This window comes from Leptonychotes weddellii, chromosome 1, assembly GCF_054177405.1.
Source record: "Leptonychotes weddellii isolate Sample4059 chromosome 1, ASM5417740v2, whole genome shotgun sequence".
Lineage (NCBI taxonomy): Eukaryota > Metazoa > Chordata > Mammalia > Carnivora > Phocidae > Leptonychotes > Leptonychotes weddellii.
The window spans coordinates 150,931,674-150,948,698 of record NC_138369.1 but is presented as its reverse complement, the minus strand read 5'-3'; the positions used below and the strand labels follow the sequence as shown (position 1 = coordinate 150,948,698).

At 36.7% G+C, this 17,025-nt stretch overlaps 1 long non-coding RNA gene across 2 annotated transcripts in view; it reads left to right on the top strand.

The window, feature by feature from the left end:
• Window positions 1–17,025, top strand: part of LOC145716121 (uncharacterized) — a 493,424-nt gene that overhangs the window by 350,456 nt on the left and 125,943 nt on the right. The gene's annotated exons all lie outside the window — the stretch shown is intronic.

Sequence of the window (17,025 nt, the reverse complement as noted above, 5' to 3'; positions counted from 1 at the left end):
GACCACTGAAAGTGTGTGCATACTTAGAAAGCACCCTCTTATCTACTGTTTCCTTTCTCACCAATTCCATTCCCTATTTTTTAAATTAAAATTAGTAGAGGAGAGCAAAGAAAGGCAGTATGTTGCAACACACTTAGGAATTTGTTGGGTCTAGTAGACTCCCAGACAGCAAATAGCCCAGGACACTACCATTTTACTGAGACTTCCAATATATTAAAAACTTTAAAATATCAAAACAATGTTCTCAAAATTGTGGAACATTAAAAAATATTTAATAAAACAATATTTTAATACAAAATACTATGCAATATAATTGCAATACTTAAAATTGTAAGAGTTATTATAAGTATTTTTCCACAGTATGCTCTTGAAAATTGAGACACAATAATGAGCACAAGTACAACATTCAATGGTAAGTATGTTTATAACCTCATCTGAAGATTACCTGAAAGCCTAATTTTCAAATACCTTCATGAGTGTAAGGCATGGGTCACATGGCCTTCTTGATCCATCAATATGATAATTCCAAAATTCACAGAGGAGACCTAGTGTGCGGTTTGGGTAAAATTACTCTAAGGCAAGGATTCAAGGATATGATACCAAAAAATTTCAGTAGAAAATGGAAATTTACAAAACCTTGGTTACCCAGTGTTACCAACTAATGACTTAGGCCAAGATTATGGTATAATACACATTACGGTAGAGGAGGTATGCTGAGTAGAACACACTAGATTAGTATATAGTTCACTAGATTGGCATTACCCCAGCTTCTTAACATTAGCAAAGAGAGTTCAGGTACACACAAATAATAGATATAGTATCAACATTCTGAATATGGTGTCCTATTTGTATACTCAGTTGATTAAAATAATGGAGAAGGAGTGGAAGAATAAATGACATAGTAGGCTTTTCCCAGTGATCCTACAAGACTTCTAATGATCATATCTCTCCAAGAGTCAGAACAGACCTCATCAAATCTGAGCTATCTCAAGAAGTATCCTCTAGTCTTTAAAGAAAAAGATCCCCATAACTAAACTTACGTCTCATTTGTGATAGTTTTTATGAATCCTTGCTCTTCTGGGGATGAGCCATATGGTCTTCCCAAAGCATATTTGACTTAAAAAAAAAAATTATTTCTACTTTACCATTGGTCAGTTCACCAGTCTTTTGCATTAAGGAAATACATGAGTTTTTATTTCTGGGTAAAAAATTTGCCCCAAAACTTAGTGATTTAAGACAATACACATTTGCTATACTGCAGTTTCTGTGGACTAGGACTCTGCATATGGCTGAACAAGGTGCCTCTAGCTCAATGCCTCTCACAAGGCTGAAATCAAGATATTAGTAGTGGCTGCAATCATTTCAGGGCTGTTGGGGGAGGATTCATTTCCAGTCTCACTCACATGGCTGTTGGCAGGCATTAGGTCTTCACTGGCATCAAGTTTTCAACAACTAGGCCTCTCCTTTGGACAGCTCACAACATGGCAGCTGGTATGCTTGAGAGAGGACTGGAGGGCGTGGGTGTGTGCCCAAAACTGAAGTCACAGTCTTTTTGTAACCTAATCTTTGATTACTTTTGTGGTGTTCTATTTATTAGATGTAGTAGCCAGCCTGTACTCAAGAAGAGGGGATTATACAAGGTCATGAATACCAAGAGGTATGAATCATTGGAGGCCATCTTAAAGGCTCCCTGTGTCCCCTAAAGAGGTAGAAGTAAAATATGAATGGTATTGCAACTCATAAGATTGCCACAGGGAGAGACCTTGTGAATCTCTCCATCTGGATGGACTGTCCCCTTCACTTCTCACCCAGAGTTATGTAGTAGTTTGAAATAGAGATTTGTCTCTCCATTGTGCCATCTGTAAAAGAATGGAACTTTTCAAATTCAATGCATGACTAACACCCAGACCTGAAGGCACATATGTACAAACAAATTATACTTCCAAATGCGAATACAGAAAGTAAAATAGTGCTAGACTTGTGTTTCTCATGTTTCATACCATTTTCTAAAAAGCATGATTTAGACTATTAAATTAACTGCTGAGGAATGTGCACCATGGTGAAAAAGAGACTTCATTTTTCACAGTTCTTGGCCTGTCTGTATGTATGTCTGGAATCTAAGCACTGAGCAATTTCAAATTGTTGCCTCTTATTTCCTCTTTAATATACACTGAAGAGAGTGAAAAGGAAGAATTTATTTTCTCAGTTTTATATGTTTCTCTCTCCATGTCCCTTCCATTACTCCTCCCTGTTTGCTGATCCATTCACCTCAGTAAAGTTCAAAGAAATTGAGCTTCTATTGTTCCATTTAAGGCAGTCTTATGAAATGACCTTGCTTTCTGTACAAGGTTGTTTTCAATGGTAACAATGACTTTATTAAGTAATAAATTCCTCAATGATAACTTGACACCTATGAAGTTTCAACTTTTAAACTTTCACTATAAGCAATCTACCAAAAGGAATTTCAGATCCTTTAACAATTGTAAAAGACACTTTTTCACCTGCTTCTAACTCGAACATAGTTTAACATATTTGCATCATTTTTTTTCCACTTTTGGATACAACCCAAATGTAAACAATTGCTGCCAAAAGGATAGTTTTCACAACATTTTGCTAAATTAAAATAGGGTCTGAATGGTCTTAAATGCATTTTAAATAGTCTACATTTCCATACTTTCTAATTCCAAACTATGAGTTTTATTTGTATATTAGATATCTGATAGATATTCTACAAGTATCTCAAACGCAAGATACTTCAAAATGAACTCCTCCTCCTCCCCCACCAAAATCAACTCATAGAGCTGTATGTGTTAGTAGCAATTATTTAATAATCCCAACTCAATTTATAGGAGATGTTTAAGGAGACCCAAACAATTTAGATGACTTGACCAATGTATCTGGGCTTAAAGACCAGCTAGTGTCTCTTCCCTCCTGGTCCTTCATTCTTTTGATTCCTCTGTTTTTATCAATGGCACCATTAAAGACTCCTATTCACCTCAAACTGTCCATGTCAAATTTAGCTCCTCCCCTTTCCCTATACCCAATCACCTGCCAAGTCTTACTACTCATACCTTGACGCTGTTTTCATTCGCTCTCTCACTGAACTCATTCACGTCCTTATATCTTACCCAGGGCTGTTGAACCAGTCTTTTAATTAGTTACCTTGACTTTGATCTTCACCCATTCACTGCTCCAGGTGACAATTAAAATGATGTCTTCCTTACACACAGTTTTGGTTATGTTATGGAAGGGTTCTAAAGCCTTGAGTGTCTTTCCGTTGTCAACTAGATAAAACATTCTCTACATTTTAGCATTCTGGGGTCTACATAGTCTAATTCCTATAAATATTCTCTACCATATCTCCTATGTTCAGTAACACTGTCTTCTCTGGCTAAACTTAAAAACTCCATTTCCAGAAAATACCTCATACTCCTTCAATTGTGTTCATGTCATTTCTTCTGCCTGGAATAACACCTCTTTTCAATATGGTGAAATCCTGCCCATCTATCCAGCTAACATGAGCATTACTTTATCTGAAACACCGTTGGAATTGTTTCTGCCTTATTTATGGCTCTATTATATTCTTTTTAGCTTTAAAGGTCTACAGCTACTGCTTTAACCTTTGCCATATTATAAGATTCCTAAGGACAGTGACCACTTATTTTCCAGCTGTGTTCTCCCTATGTGTGACTAATGTGGTTCTTATCCCCAAATAGACTCAATAAAGGTTTATTGGATTAATAAACTTGGCCTATCTATGGAATGAAATCTAAAGCTTTCAAGATAGATGGCTGTCAGTTTTGTTTTCAAGCACCTCCATTACGGATACAATTATACCTTTAAGATATTACAAATTTGGTTCCAGACCACTGCAATGAAGCAAATATCCCAATAATGCAAGTCAAATGAACATTTGGGTTTCCCGGTGTATATAAAAGTTATGTTTTTACTATACTGTAGACTGTTAAGTGTATAATAGCATTATGTCTAAAAAAAAAAGCATGTACCTTTATTAAAAAATACTTTATTATTAAAAAATGCTAACCACTGGGCAGCTCAGTTGGTTAAGCATCTGCCTTCAGTTCAGGTCTTGATCTCATGGTCCTGGGATTGAATCCTGCATTGGTCTCCCTGCTCTGTAGGAAGTCTGCTTCTCCCTCTGCCTCCTTCCACTCATTCTCTCAATCTTTCTCTCCCTCTCTCTCTCAAACAAATAAATAAAATCTTAAAGACAAATGCTAACCATCAGCTGAGCTTTCGATAAGTCATAATCTTTTTGCTGATGGAGGGTCTTGCCTTGATGTTGATGGCTACTGACTGACCAGGGTAGTGGTTGCTGACGGCTGGGGTGGCTGTGGCAATTTCTTAAAATAAGACAACTGTGAAGTTTGCCTCATCAATTGCCTCTTCCTCCCATAGATGATTTCTCTGTAGTATGTGATGCTGTTTGACAGCATTTTATCCACAACTGAACTTCTTTCAAATTTGGAATCAATCCTCTCAAACCCTGCTGCTGCTTTATCAACTCAGTTTATGAAATATCCCAAATCCTTTGTTGTCATTTCAACAATCTCTACAGCATCTTCACCAGGAGTAGTTTCCATCTCAAAAAACCACTTTCTTTTCTCATCCATAAGAAGCAACTCTTCATATATTCAAATTTTATCATGAGATTACAGCAACTTAGTCACATCTTCAGGCTCCACTTCTAATTTGAGTTCTCTTGCTATTTCCACCACATCTGCAGCTACTTCCTCCACTGAAGTCTTGAACCCCTCTGATTCATCCATAAGGGTAGGAATCAACTTCTTCCAAACTACTCTTCAGGTTGATATTTTGATCTCTTTCCATGAATCACAAATGTTCTTAATGGCATCTAAAATGGTGAATGTTTTTCAGAAGGTTTTCAATTGACATTGCTCAGATCCCTCAGACAAATCACTATGTATGGTAGCTATAGCCTTATGAAATGTATTTCCTAAATAATAAGACTTACAAAACTGAAAGGATTCCTTGATCCATGGACTATAGAATCGGTGTTGTTTTAGCAGACATGAAAACAACATTAATCTCATTGTACATCTCCATCAGAGCTTCTGGGTGACCAGGTGCTTTGAGTAGTAATATTTTGAAAGGAGGTTTTTTCCTGAGCAGTAGATCTCAACAGTGGGCTTAAAATATTCAATAAACCATGATGTAATCAAATGGACTATTATCCAAGCTTTGTTGTTTTATTTCGAGAGGACAGGCAGAGTAAATTTAGCATCATTCTTAAAGGCCTTAGGATTTTTGGAATTGTAAATGAACTTTGGCTTCAACTTAAAGTCACCAACTGCATTAGCTCCTAACAAGAGAGTCAGCCAGTCCTTTGAAACTTTGGCACTAGGCATTGACTTCTCTCTAGCTGTGACAGTCCTTTTTCCAATAGAAGGCCATTTTGTCTACATTGAAAATCTGTTGTTTAGTGTAACCACCTTCATGAATTACCTTTGTGAGATCTAGATAACTTGCTATACAGTTTCTACATCAGTACTTGCTGCTTCACCTTGCACTTTTGTGTAATGGAGACAGTTTCTTTTCTTAAACCTTGTGAACTAACCTCTGTTAGCTTCCAGCTTTTCTTCTGCAGCTTCCTCACCTCTCTCAGACTTCATAGAATTGAAGAGAATTAAGTCTTGCTCTGTAGGTTTTGGCCTACAAAAGTGCTGTGGCTGGTTTGATCTTCTCTCCAGACCACTAGAACTTTCTCCATATCTGTGATAAGGCTGTTTTGCTTTCTTATCATTCATGTGTTCACTGGAATAGCACTTTTAATTTCCTTCAAGACTTCTCCTTTGTATTACAAGTGGCTAACTGTTTGGCATTGGGGCCTAGCTTTCTGCCTCTCAGCTTTCAACATGCCTTCCTCACTAAGCTAATCATTTCTAGCTTTTGATTTAAAGTGAGAGACGTGCAACTCTTCCTTTCACTTGAACAGTTAGAGTCCATTGTGGGGTTATTAATTGGCCTAATTACGATATTGTGTCTTAAGGAATAGGAGACCCTAGAAGAGGGAGAGAAACAAGGGAACAGCAGGTTGGTGGAGCAGTCAGGACACACACATCTATCAATTAAGTTTGTCTTCTTATATGGGCATGGTTCATGGTGCTGCAAAACAATTACAATAGAAACATCAAACATTACAGATCATAAATCACCATAACAAATACATGATAATGAAAAGTTTGAAATACTGCAAGAATTACTGCAAGAATTACCAAAATGTGGCAGAGAAACATGAAGTGAGCAAATGATGTTGGAAAATGGTGCCAGTAGATATGTTGGATGCAGGGTTGCCACAAACCTTCAATTTGTTAAAAAATGCAATATCTGCAAAGCACAATGAAACTATGTATGCCTCACTAGAAACTTCCTTTATAGCCCTCTAAAAAGCCTCTTTTGAAGGCAGTTGTTCTTCCATTCGCCTCTGTCTTATCCTTGGTTTTACCCAGGAGAAGGTGATGAGGACAAGGCTTGCAAACAAGTGAACAAGGCTGGTGGTATTATAGTCCTAGCATGCTATGTACTTTCCTCCCACTTAATACTGTGATGAAGGTCACATCAGGCATAGCACTGAAGGAAAGGTATTAAGCAGTTAACCTGGTTATGTTCTCTAGATTTTGGATTTGGTTTTGCTATCATCTGGCCAATATGCTCCTCCTACATTTAACAACCTCTAAGAATCTTCCCAGAGCTGTCAATCACCAGCACAGGGCCTCCTGGGTCTAGATTCAACCTTAACCCTGCCATCCCATCCACTGTGCCAAAGGATTAGTTAGTTCTGTCCCATCTGAATTGCTCTTCTCACCACCTCAGTGCAAGTAGAGAGTACCCAATTGCTAGGTTTTAAATCTCTTATGTTTTTCTCTTTAATCCACAAATAACCATCTTTTTATCATCCTTTTTCATTTCCCAAACCTCTCAGAAACTTCAGAAGGTGAAACAATAGAAACTGTCACGAATGCATTTTTTTAGGATTAAAAAATATTTTAAATATTCTTGTTGGAGGCCAAAAATTATATCTTGTCAATAGCATTTCATGGTTGAGTCATCCAGCCAAGCCACAGGCAAATCTTCCCTCATAGGTTTCACCTCATTACATTTGAATTTTTTCAAAGTAGAATAAGTGAGGTTGAACTGTCCAAAATGTTATATGATCCTATGAGAAGGAAAGAAAATTCATCTCAAACTAGCACAATTACCCAAATTCAAGCATGGCCTTTACTTTATTTCAGTGGTATGTTATATTCTTAGTCACCTTATAATGCTAAATATATTTCATTGGTCTTAAGCTATGAAGCATTACTGGAGACTATCCCACAATGATCATAATGATGATTATAATGATGCATTATAAATACATAGCTAACTTCAGCTGGGCCTTCAACACTGCTCAACAACTCCTTTCATTTTTAAATTACCACTGTATTGATTTACCCACATATGGCAACTGTTCTAAATGTTTTACATACTCTCAGGGCCCCCATGTAGCCCTCACATATTCGGATGGTTACTTCACTATTTACTGAGAGCCTCAAGACTACTCAATATATTCTTAACTATCATTTTAATAGGAATCTCCTCAAATTTTCTTTTCATGGTTAATGTTTTCACAAATAGTTTCCTTTCCTTCTGTTTACCCAGTAGGAGTACATTCCCCGCCACCATGCCTTGAAGTTAGGCATGGCCATGTGAATTGCTTTGGCCCATGAAATGTAAATGGATCTTTTTCAGATGGAAGTTTTAAGTCAGTGGATGACTTGACACATCCTCTGTCCCTCAGTCAGAGTTCTTGACACAACTCCAGATGCTGGCTGTTCTGTTTTGCTGAGTCTTGAAACTGAGGTAGAACAGATCCCCGGTCTATGCATGTGGACATGAATCATGAGCAAGAAATAAGCCTTTGTGGTATTGAGCCACTGAAATTTGGGGGTTGTTTGTTATCTTAACAAAAACCTTGTCTCAGAGTGGTATCAGGGAAAATGGAGTAGGAATCTCCAAAAGCTTGTTCTTCTACAAAAGCAGTGAACAAACTGGCAAGGGCTGTCAAAATCAACTTTATCAGAACTCTGGCAACTGACCAAGAGTTTATAGCAATGAGGTAAATGCTTAACAACAACAACAACAACAACAACAACAACAAATCTGAGTCTCAATAAGGAGCTTTGTAGCATTTTAACTTACCCTTTCCCCATTCTCTACTCTCAGCTCAGGTGTAGCCTTGGAGACAACAAGCCACATTTCTAATACAGATTTCTGGTACCAGAGGGAGCAGAACAGAACTCATTCTCAAAGAATTATGGCTGTTTTGACCTGTCTAGTGGCTCTCTGAAGGACCACCTCAAAGGGCTTAACTTTAGTTTGCCTAACTCGGAAAAATCCACAGCTGAGGTAACTACTCAGAGGGCATTTGTCAAAATCTTTTAAAGGCAAATGAATTGGCAGCTGCCACCTGGGGGAAGGAATAACAGGGCAAATAATAAACTGAAAAGCTTGGCAGAAAAGGCTGGATAATGAAATGATTGGTAGAAGAAATCCTAAGTAAATGGAAAGATATTCCGTGTTTATGGAATACAAGATTTAATATTGTTAAGATGGAAATGCTCCCGAAATTGATCTACAGATTCTATGCTATTCCCATCAAAATTCTAATTCCTTTTTTTACTGAAATGGACAAGCTGATTCTAAAATTCATATTGAATTGGAAGGGACCTCAAATAGCCAAAGCAATCTTAAAAAGAAGTACAAATTTGGAGGACTCACACTTCTTGATTTCAAAACTTGATACAGAACTACAGTAATCAAAATAGTGTGGGATTGACAATGGTAGACATATAGACCAATGGAATAGGACTGAGGATTCAGAAATAAACTCATACATCTATAGTCAATTAATTTTTTATAAGTGTGCCAAGACCATTCAATGGGGGCAAGAATAATCTTTTCAACATATGGTATTGGAACAACTGAATAACCACATGCAAAAGAATGATATTAGACCCTTATCTCATATCATATATAAAAATCAACTGAAAATGGATCAAAGACTTAAATGTAAGAGCTTAAAGCCATAACATTCTTAGAAGAAAACAATGGTGTAAATCTCAAGTATTTTTGATTTGGCAATGTATTCTTAGATAGGACACAAAAAGCACAAATGACAGAAGAAAAAAACAAATTGGATTTTGTCAAAATTTGAAGCTTGTGTATCAAAGGACACATCCAATAAAGTGAAAAGATAACCCACAGAATGACTGAAAGTATTTGCAAATCTCCTATCTGATAAGGGTCTAGTATCCATAAGATAAAGAATTCTTACAACTCAACAACAAAAGACAAACAATTAAAAATGGGCACTTGAATAGACATTTTTCTAAAGCAGATATATAAATGACCAATTAGGACATGAAAAGATGTGCAACATCATTAGTCATTGGGAAAATGCAAATCAAAATCACAGTGAAAGACAGCTTCATAACCACTAGGAAGGTAATAATAGTAAAAATAATAAAATGGAAAAGGGCAACTGTTGATGAGAATGAAGAGAAACTGGAACCCTCATACACTGCTGGTGGGAATGTAAACTGATCCAGACACTGTGGAAAACAGTTTGGCAATTCTCTTAAAAGTTCAACATAGAATTACCATATGACCCAGCAATTCCACTTGGGTGGAATCCAAGAGAACTGAAAATAAGAGTTCAAACAGAAACTTGTACATGAATGTTCATAACAGAATTTTCACAGTAGCCAAAAAGTGGAAACAATCTAAATATTAATCAACTGGCATATGAATAAACACAATAAATACAATGTGTTGTATCCATACAGTACAATATTATTCAGCTATAGGAAGGAATGAAGTGATGATACAAGATACAACATGGATGAGCCTTGAATACATTATGCTAAGTGAAAGAAATCCAATACAAAAGGCCACTTATTGTGATTCCATTTATATGAAATGTCCAGCATTAATGTCCAACATTAATCTGGATTAATGTTTTCCATGGGTTAAGGAAAAGGAAGTTTGAGGGAGTGACTGCTTAATGGGCATAGGGTTTCTTTCTGGAATAATGAAAATGTTCTGGAATTAGACAGTTGTAATGCTTTTACTACATTGTGAATGTACTAAGAGCCACTGAATTGTGCCCATTAAAATGATTGAAAGAATGGATTTTACCTCAGTAGGAAAAAAAGATTAAAAAAAAAAAACAGTCTATCCCATACTATTTTTATCATCCTCTTGTCTCAGAAAAAATAAAAATATATATATATATATACACACACACACGCACACACGCACACAATCTTTCTTTCCTTGCAGAGCTACTCCCTTTGCCAGCACCTTTGTATTACACCTGTCTAATCTGTCCTCTTGTGCCATCAGTCATTCCTCATTTCCAAATTCTTTCTTCAACCACTTCCCCTATACCTATAAATAAACATGCCCAAATCTTCCTTATCTTAAAAATAAGAAAACCCAAACAATCCCTTTAGTATTTTTCTCTCAAGTCATTCTTCCATTTGCATTCCTTCCCTCTACCTACGAAATATTAAAGGCCAATACTCTCTCCTTCTAATTCATTGACATTCCATTAGTCCTCAAAACTTATCTGGGCTCTGAAACTTTCACTAATCTAATGAAACATTACGAATATATTGGCAAAAGCATCCTTCTTACTTTTAAATCTCTACTGATGTAACTGCAGTGTTTGAATCTATATCCCCCTCCTTTCAATTTTCTTTTCTTGGCCTTGGTGACACTGTGTTCACCTGTTTCTTTCTTGTGTCTCTAAACTATTCTTCTTAGTCTCTTCTGCTTACTTCTCTTTCTCAGCCTTCTTTTAGATAAAACATTTAGCCAGGTTCTGTGTTTAGCCAGGTTCATGGTCACCAACTGCCTTATGTCAAGGTGATATTCTTTAAGGATTAATTAAATTTTACCTTCTCCATGAGGCCTTTCCAAACCTCCTAAATTAAATTAATATATTTTTGTGCTTCTATCATAATACTTTTCATGGTATATTGTCTTATGATAATTGTATCATACACCCCAGTGTATGGTTTTAGATAGTGGGATTGTGTTCTTTTTTTATCTCTATATATCAACTACCACCTAGTGTAGTGCCTAGAATCTAATAGTATTGGTTAAATTGTATTTTTATTTTCCTCATCTCCAAGAAATGAACAACTACAATGTTAAAGCAATATCAGACTTAAGTCAATGAACCATATTAGGTAAGTGTAAAGGTAAATTTAAGCAACCCCTAATCACTCTTCCACGAAGTGCCTCTATAGATTCCCTGAAAATATAATCCATGCAGATACATATGATTTAGTATCTGATTGATCAACTATGGATTCTATCCCAATACTGCTCTTTGAAGATAGGATAATAGACATAATCAAACATATCAGAAGGTATTCACATTCTCTAAATTCTTTAAAACCACTAGTACAGAAGACAAGGAAATATTTCTGAGAAATCTCATTCAGAGATCTAAACTTGCACATTGTACCAGTCTTTTAAATAGTCTTCAGAATTATTTATGATCCATGCCTTCAAGAAATATTACTGAACACCTACTGAGGGAGTTGAAGAAAATAAATACATGAACAAGATCATTTCATAAAGTGATTATTGCTATGAAGAACACAAAGTTGGGTGAAAGAATAGCAAAGGGATGGAACAGAAGACACATTATCTTTTGTGATGAGGAAATTCTGTGGATGTAACATTTAAACTGAGACCTGAAAGCCTAGAAGGCAAAGATCTAGCAATAGAGTTGTCTTAGCAATGGGAGCAACAGCTGTAAAGCTTTAAGGCAGAAAAACTTGGCTTGTCTTATGCCAGGCCAGGAGTCATTATAGCTGGAACATGGTGGGTTTGTGGCACTTGGTGAGGCATAACAACTGGACAGGGACAGGACTGTATTAGGTCTTGTAGGTCATACTATCATGTTGGGCTTTCTTCTGAATAAGAGGAAGCCACTGGAGGGATTTAAATGGGTGACAAATAAGATTTGATCCATCTTTTTAAAATCTCATTTTGGTTACTATGTAAAGGTGGAATGAATAGATGTAGGGAAGCGGTTACAACACAATGGCAGACCAGAAAGAAATAACGGTGCATTAGGCAATCATAGATATAAGTGCAAGGATTTGGTTGTAAGAAATCTACACTTATTTTCTGATTTCCCTTCCCCCCACTTCCTCCTTCATTTCTTTCTTGTGTTTGTCTTACACTAGATTAAGAAAATAGAAGCTTTTGCTCCTAACAAATGCACTGGGACTGATCCTTTAAACACAAAGACCTAAGAAATTTAAACAGAAAGGACGTAACAAGGGAACATGTGTGTATTAGATTTCCTTTAGATCTGGTGATCTGATTTGTTTAGACAATGGGCATATGGACCAGAGCTTATTTTCGTGACTGGATTACAGCCTCATAATACAATCACTTTTTCAGTGATTATATCTTGTTTATAGTGCACAATTTAAGGCTGTTCCTTAATTATGTTAACTGGATATTTGTCATTTAGAGCAGAAAAATAAAGCAACAAGAAGCATCTAATTTGTTTCAACAGCTTTGCTATTTGGCAGATTTCTAAAATCCATATATGCTAATGTTTGTGTTAATTGCTTAATACCAGGATACTTGTCAGATCCAAATACTTTTGTAATTAATTATTTAAAACCCATCTAACGCTACAGCATGAGTGGTCTGAAATTTTTCTTGTGATATTTTCATTTTCTCTAATCAATGTATTTTAGTAGTAATTAATTTGTAGAGAAACTATTTAATGACACATTTAAATAGCCTACCAAAGTGTAAAATGATTATTCACTGATGAAGATAATTTATCAGATAATTCACAAATATATATTAAGCATTTACCATGTTCTAGGACATGTGTCCAGGACATTATAAGATAACTGGGAGAAGATACAACAAATACACATAAGCTTGTTAGCTCAAAAGTATATGACATTTATTAAATCCAGCAATATTTTTTCAATGCAAATGACAGTCCAGTTTCTACTTGAAATATATAAAAATTACAATAGGTAAAATTAAATCTGACATTCTCATGCTCTTACATGCCCTCTGCACAGATTCTTCTCAGCCAATGCAATAACTGCCTCCAATAGATCAAAATAGAAAGAAACCTTCTGTACTCAGCAATAGCAATGGTTCTGACACTGGCAGACATGATTTTTCTGGATGTGACCCTTCTTCTGCCCCATATTTTGAAGTTATACATAATATCCCTCTCAGCTCTGGTAATAAAGCTGAAACTTTTACTGTCAGGATGTTCATGAGGAAGTCTGTAAGCTCATGGTCAACTAAATACAGATGCAGGACCATGTTTCTCTTTCTTGTCGGCTGCCCAGGATACCATGAAACATGTGGGCCTGAGGAGCAGCATCATGGGTGATAAGGCTGAAAGCAAGAGATGAATCCTTATCCCAAAGTATCCCATTATGGATATCATTACCACCTAGGACAACGTAGAGAAAACGCGGCATTACCTTTTACAGTGAGCTTTAATGAGGTTCCCCTAAACTCCATGGCCAATAAAGTGGAGAGGTTATGTTTGGGACCTTCAGGGGAGCCTCCATGTGCATTGCTTTATGGGCTGTACTGTCCTTGGATACCTTTGGTCATAGCACCGTATTGTTATGCACTGTGGTGCCAATGTCACTGACAGTGCCCAGATATGAAGCTTATGCCCTCCCAGATGCCCTCTTATGTCTGGAATTGGCTGGCTATGACTTGACAGGCCACCTCAAGTAGAAAGTGGTTATAAGTTCACTAACCTAGCTGAGAATCGAACTGATGTGATCCTGAAGAGAAGCTGGTCTCTATTGCTGTGGACTTTCATCAAGAGATGGCTACCATTACTTTCTACTCCTTCAAGAAGAGCTACAAGCTCCCTAATGATCAGTTGATCACTACTGAGAGTGCAAAGTTGGGGTTTCCAAAGGCTTTCTGTTGACCATCCTTTCTTGGTAAGAAATCCTGTGGCATTCATGAGACCACTTTAAACTCAATCATGAAGTGTGCTGTTTAAAAAAAAAAAGGACCTATATAGCAGAAGAGTGCTATTTGGTTATTGACTGTGTGCTCTGGCATTGCTAACTGAATACAGAAAGAAATCACAGTCTTGTCACTCACACAAGGAAAATGAAAATAATTGCTCCATTTTCCAGCAAATGCGGATTAATAAGAATGACTATGAATGAGTCTGGCCCATCCATTTTCTACCACAAATGATTCTAATTGAACTGCTAGCATATGTGTAGCATTTGCTCCATGTCTTTACAAGTGTAAATATACCCTAGTAAATATATACCCTTCATGACCGTATGATATTTTTTAATGAGTTGACTGCTTTTTGCCTTAAACTCTCTGTCTACCCCAGATTTCCTATAGTTAGTATTTGTATATCTTTTTTTTTTTAAGATTTTATTTATTTATTTGACAGAGAGAGACAGTGAGAGAGGGAACACAAGCAGGGGGAGTGGGAGAGGGAGAAGCAGGCTTCCCATGGAGGAGGGAGCCCGATGTGGGGCTTGATCCCAGGACCCCGGGACCATGACCTGAGCCAATGGCAGACACTTAATGACAGAGTCACCCAGGAGCCCCTGTCTAATATATCTTTTAACATCTCTACTTTAAGTCTTTTTGCATCCTAATGCTTTTGTAAATACCATATAGTTGGATGTTTCTTTATCCAATCTGACAGTCACTTTTAAAGGTGAGTTTAAATCATTTATATTTGCTGCGATTGCTGATATTTTTGGTCTTATTACTACTCTCTTTTTTTGTATTTCAATCTGTTTCACCTTTTGTAGATTTCTTACTTTTCTACCCTTCTTCCTTCCTTTAAAATTGTGACTTAATAGCATTTATACATTTCCCCTAACAAAACCTTTATGCTCTTTTCACACACCACCTACCTATTATCTTGTTAATGTTATCTAGAACGTTAATTGAACTATTATAGAAATACGGCTTCATTTTCTTATGTTTTGCCTTGATTATTTTAAAAATACCTACGAACTCTTCTAAGACTTATGAGTACCTCACATCTCAACTCTAAATATTTATTTCTCTTCCTATTTGAAAACTTCTTCCAACAGGGTTTTCAATGTAAGTCATTCTGTTACATATTTTTGAAACATTGTTTGCTAAAATGTGCATTTTAGACATTTATATGTAAATAAAAATTTTTATAAATATAAAACCAGATTTATTCTGGTTTATTCCTCCATTGTCTTCTTGCATTCAGTGTTCTTTGACAGACATCTGGCATCAGTCTGATTCTTATTTCTTTATAGGTGATCCACTTGTTCATTCTAGAGCCTTTCAGAAATTTTCTTTTCTTTTTTTTTTTTGTCATCTTCTCTTTTTTTTTTTTACATTCTTAGATTTTTTTACCAATATTTGCCTAAGTGCTACTTTTTCTTTTTTGGCATCTATGAAATCTTTTAATCCAAGTTTGTCTCTCTTTTCTTATTTTAGAAAATATTTGTACTGCTCCATTTTTATTTCTTTCCTTATGATCTCCTATTACCCAGATATTGGTACTTGTACTTCTGTCTACCATCTGTCTTTTTTTTAATTAACATAATGTATTATTTGTTTCAGGGGTACAGGTCTGTGATTCCTTAGTCTTACACAATTCACAGCACTCACCATAGCACATACCCTCCCCAGTGTCCATCACCCAGCCACCCTATCCCTTCCACCCCCTTCCACTCCAGCAACCCTTAGTTTGTTTCCTGGGATTAAGAGTCTCTTATGCTTTGTCTCCCCATCTGGTTTCATCTTGTTTCATTTTTCCCTCCCTTCCCTGTGATCCTGTCTTGTTTCTCAAATTCCTCCTATCAGTGAGATCATATGATAATTGTCTTTCTCTGATTGACTTATTTCGTTTAGCATAATACCCTCTAGTTCCATCCATGTCACTGCAAATGGCAAGATTTCATTTTTTGATGGCTGCATAATATTCCATTGTATATATAGACCACATCTTCTTTATCCATTCATCTGTTGATGAACATCTAGGCTCTTTCCATAGTTTGACTATTGTGGACATTGCTGCTATAAACATTGGGGTGCCCGTGCCCCTTTGGATCACTACATTTGTATCTTTGGGGTAAATACCCAGGAGTGCAATTGCTGGGTCGTAGAGTAACTCTATTTTCAACTTTTTGAGGAAGCTCCATACTGTTTTCCAGAGTGGCTGCACCAGCTTGCATTACCACCAACAGTGTAAGAGGGTTCCCCTTTCTCCACATCCTCACCAACATATGTCCTTCCCTAACTTGTTGATTTTAGCCACTCTGACTGGTATGAGGTGGTATCTCATTGAGGTCTTGATTTGTATTTCCCTGATGCCAAGTGATGTTGAGCACTTTTTCATGTGTCTGTTGGCCATTTGTATGTCTTCTTTGCAGAAATGTCTGTTCATGTCTTCTGCCCATATCTTGATTGGATTATTTTTTCTTTGGGTGTTGAGGTTGGTAAATTCTTTACAGATTTTGGATACTGGCCCTTTATCTGATATGTCATTTGCAAATATCTTCTCCCATTCTGTCAGTTGTCTTTTGGTTTTGTTGACTGTTTCCTTTGCTGTGCCAAAGCTTTATATCTTGATGAAGTCCCATTAGTTCATTTTTGCCCTTGCTTCCCTTGCCTTTGGCGATCTTTCTAGGAAGAAGTTCCTGCAGCTGAGGTCAAAGAGGTTGCTGCCTGTGTCCTCCTCAAGGATCTTGATGGATTCCAGTCCCACATTGAGGTCTTTCATCTATTTTGAGTCTATTTTTGTGTGTGGTGTAAGGAAATGGTCCAGTTTCATTCTTTTGCATGTGGCTGTCCAATTTTCCCAACACCATTTGTTGAAGAGACTGTCTTTTCCATTGGACATTCTTTCCTGCTTTGTCAAAGATGAGTTGACCATAGAGTTGAGGGTCC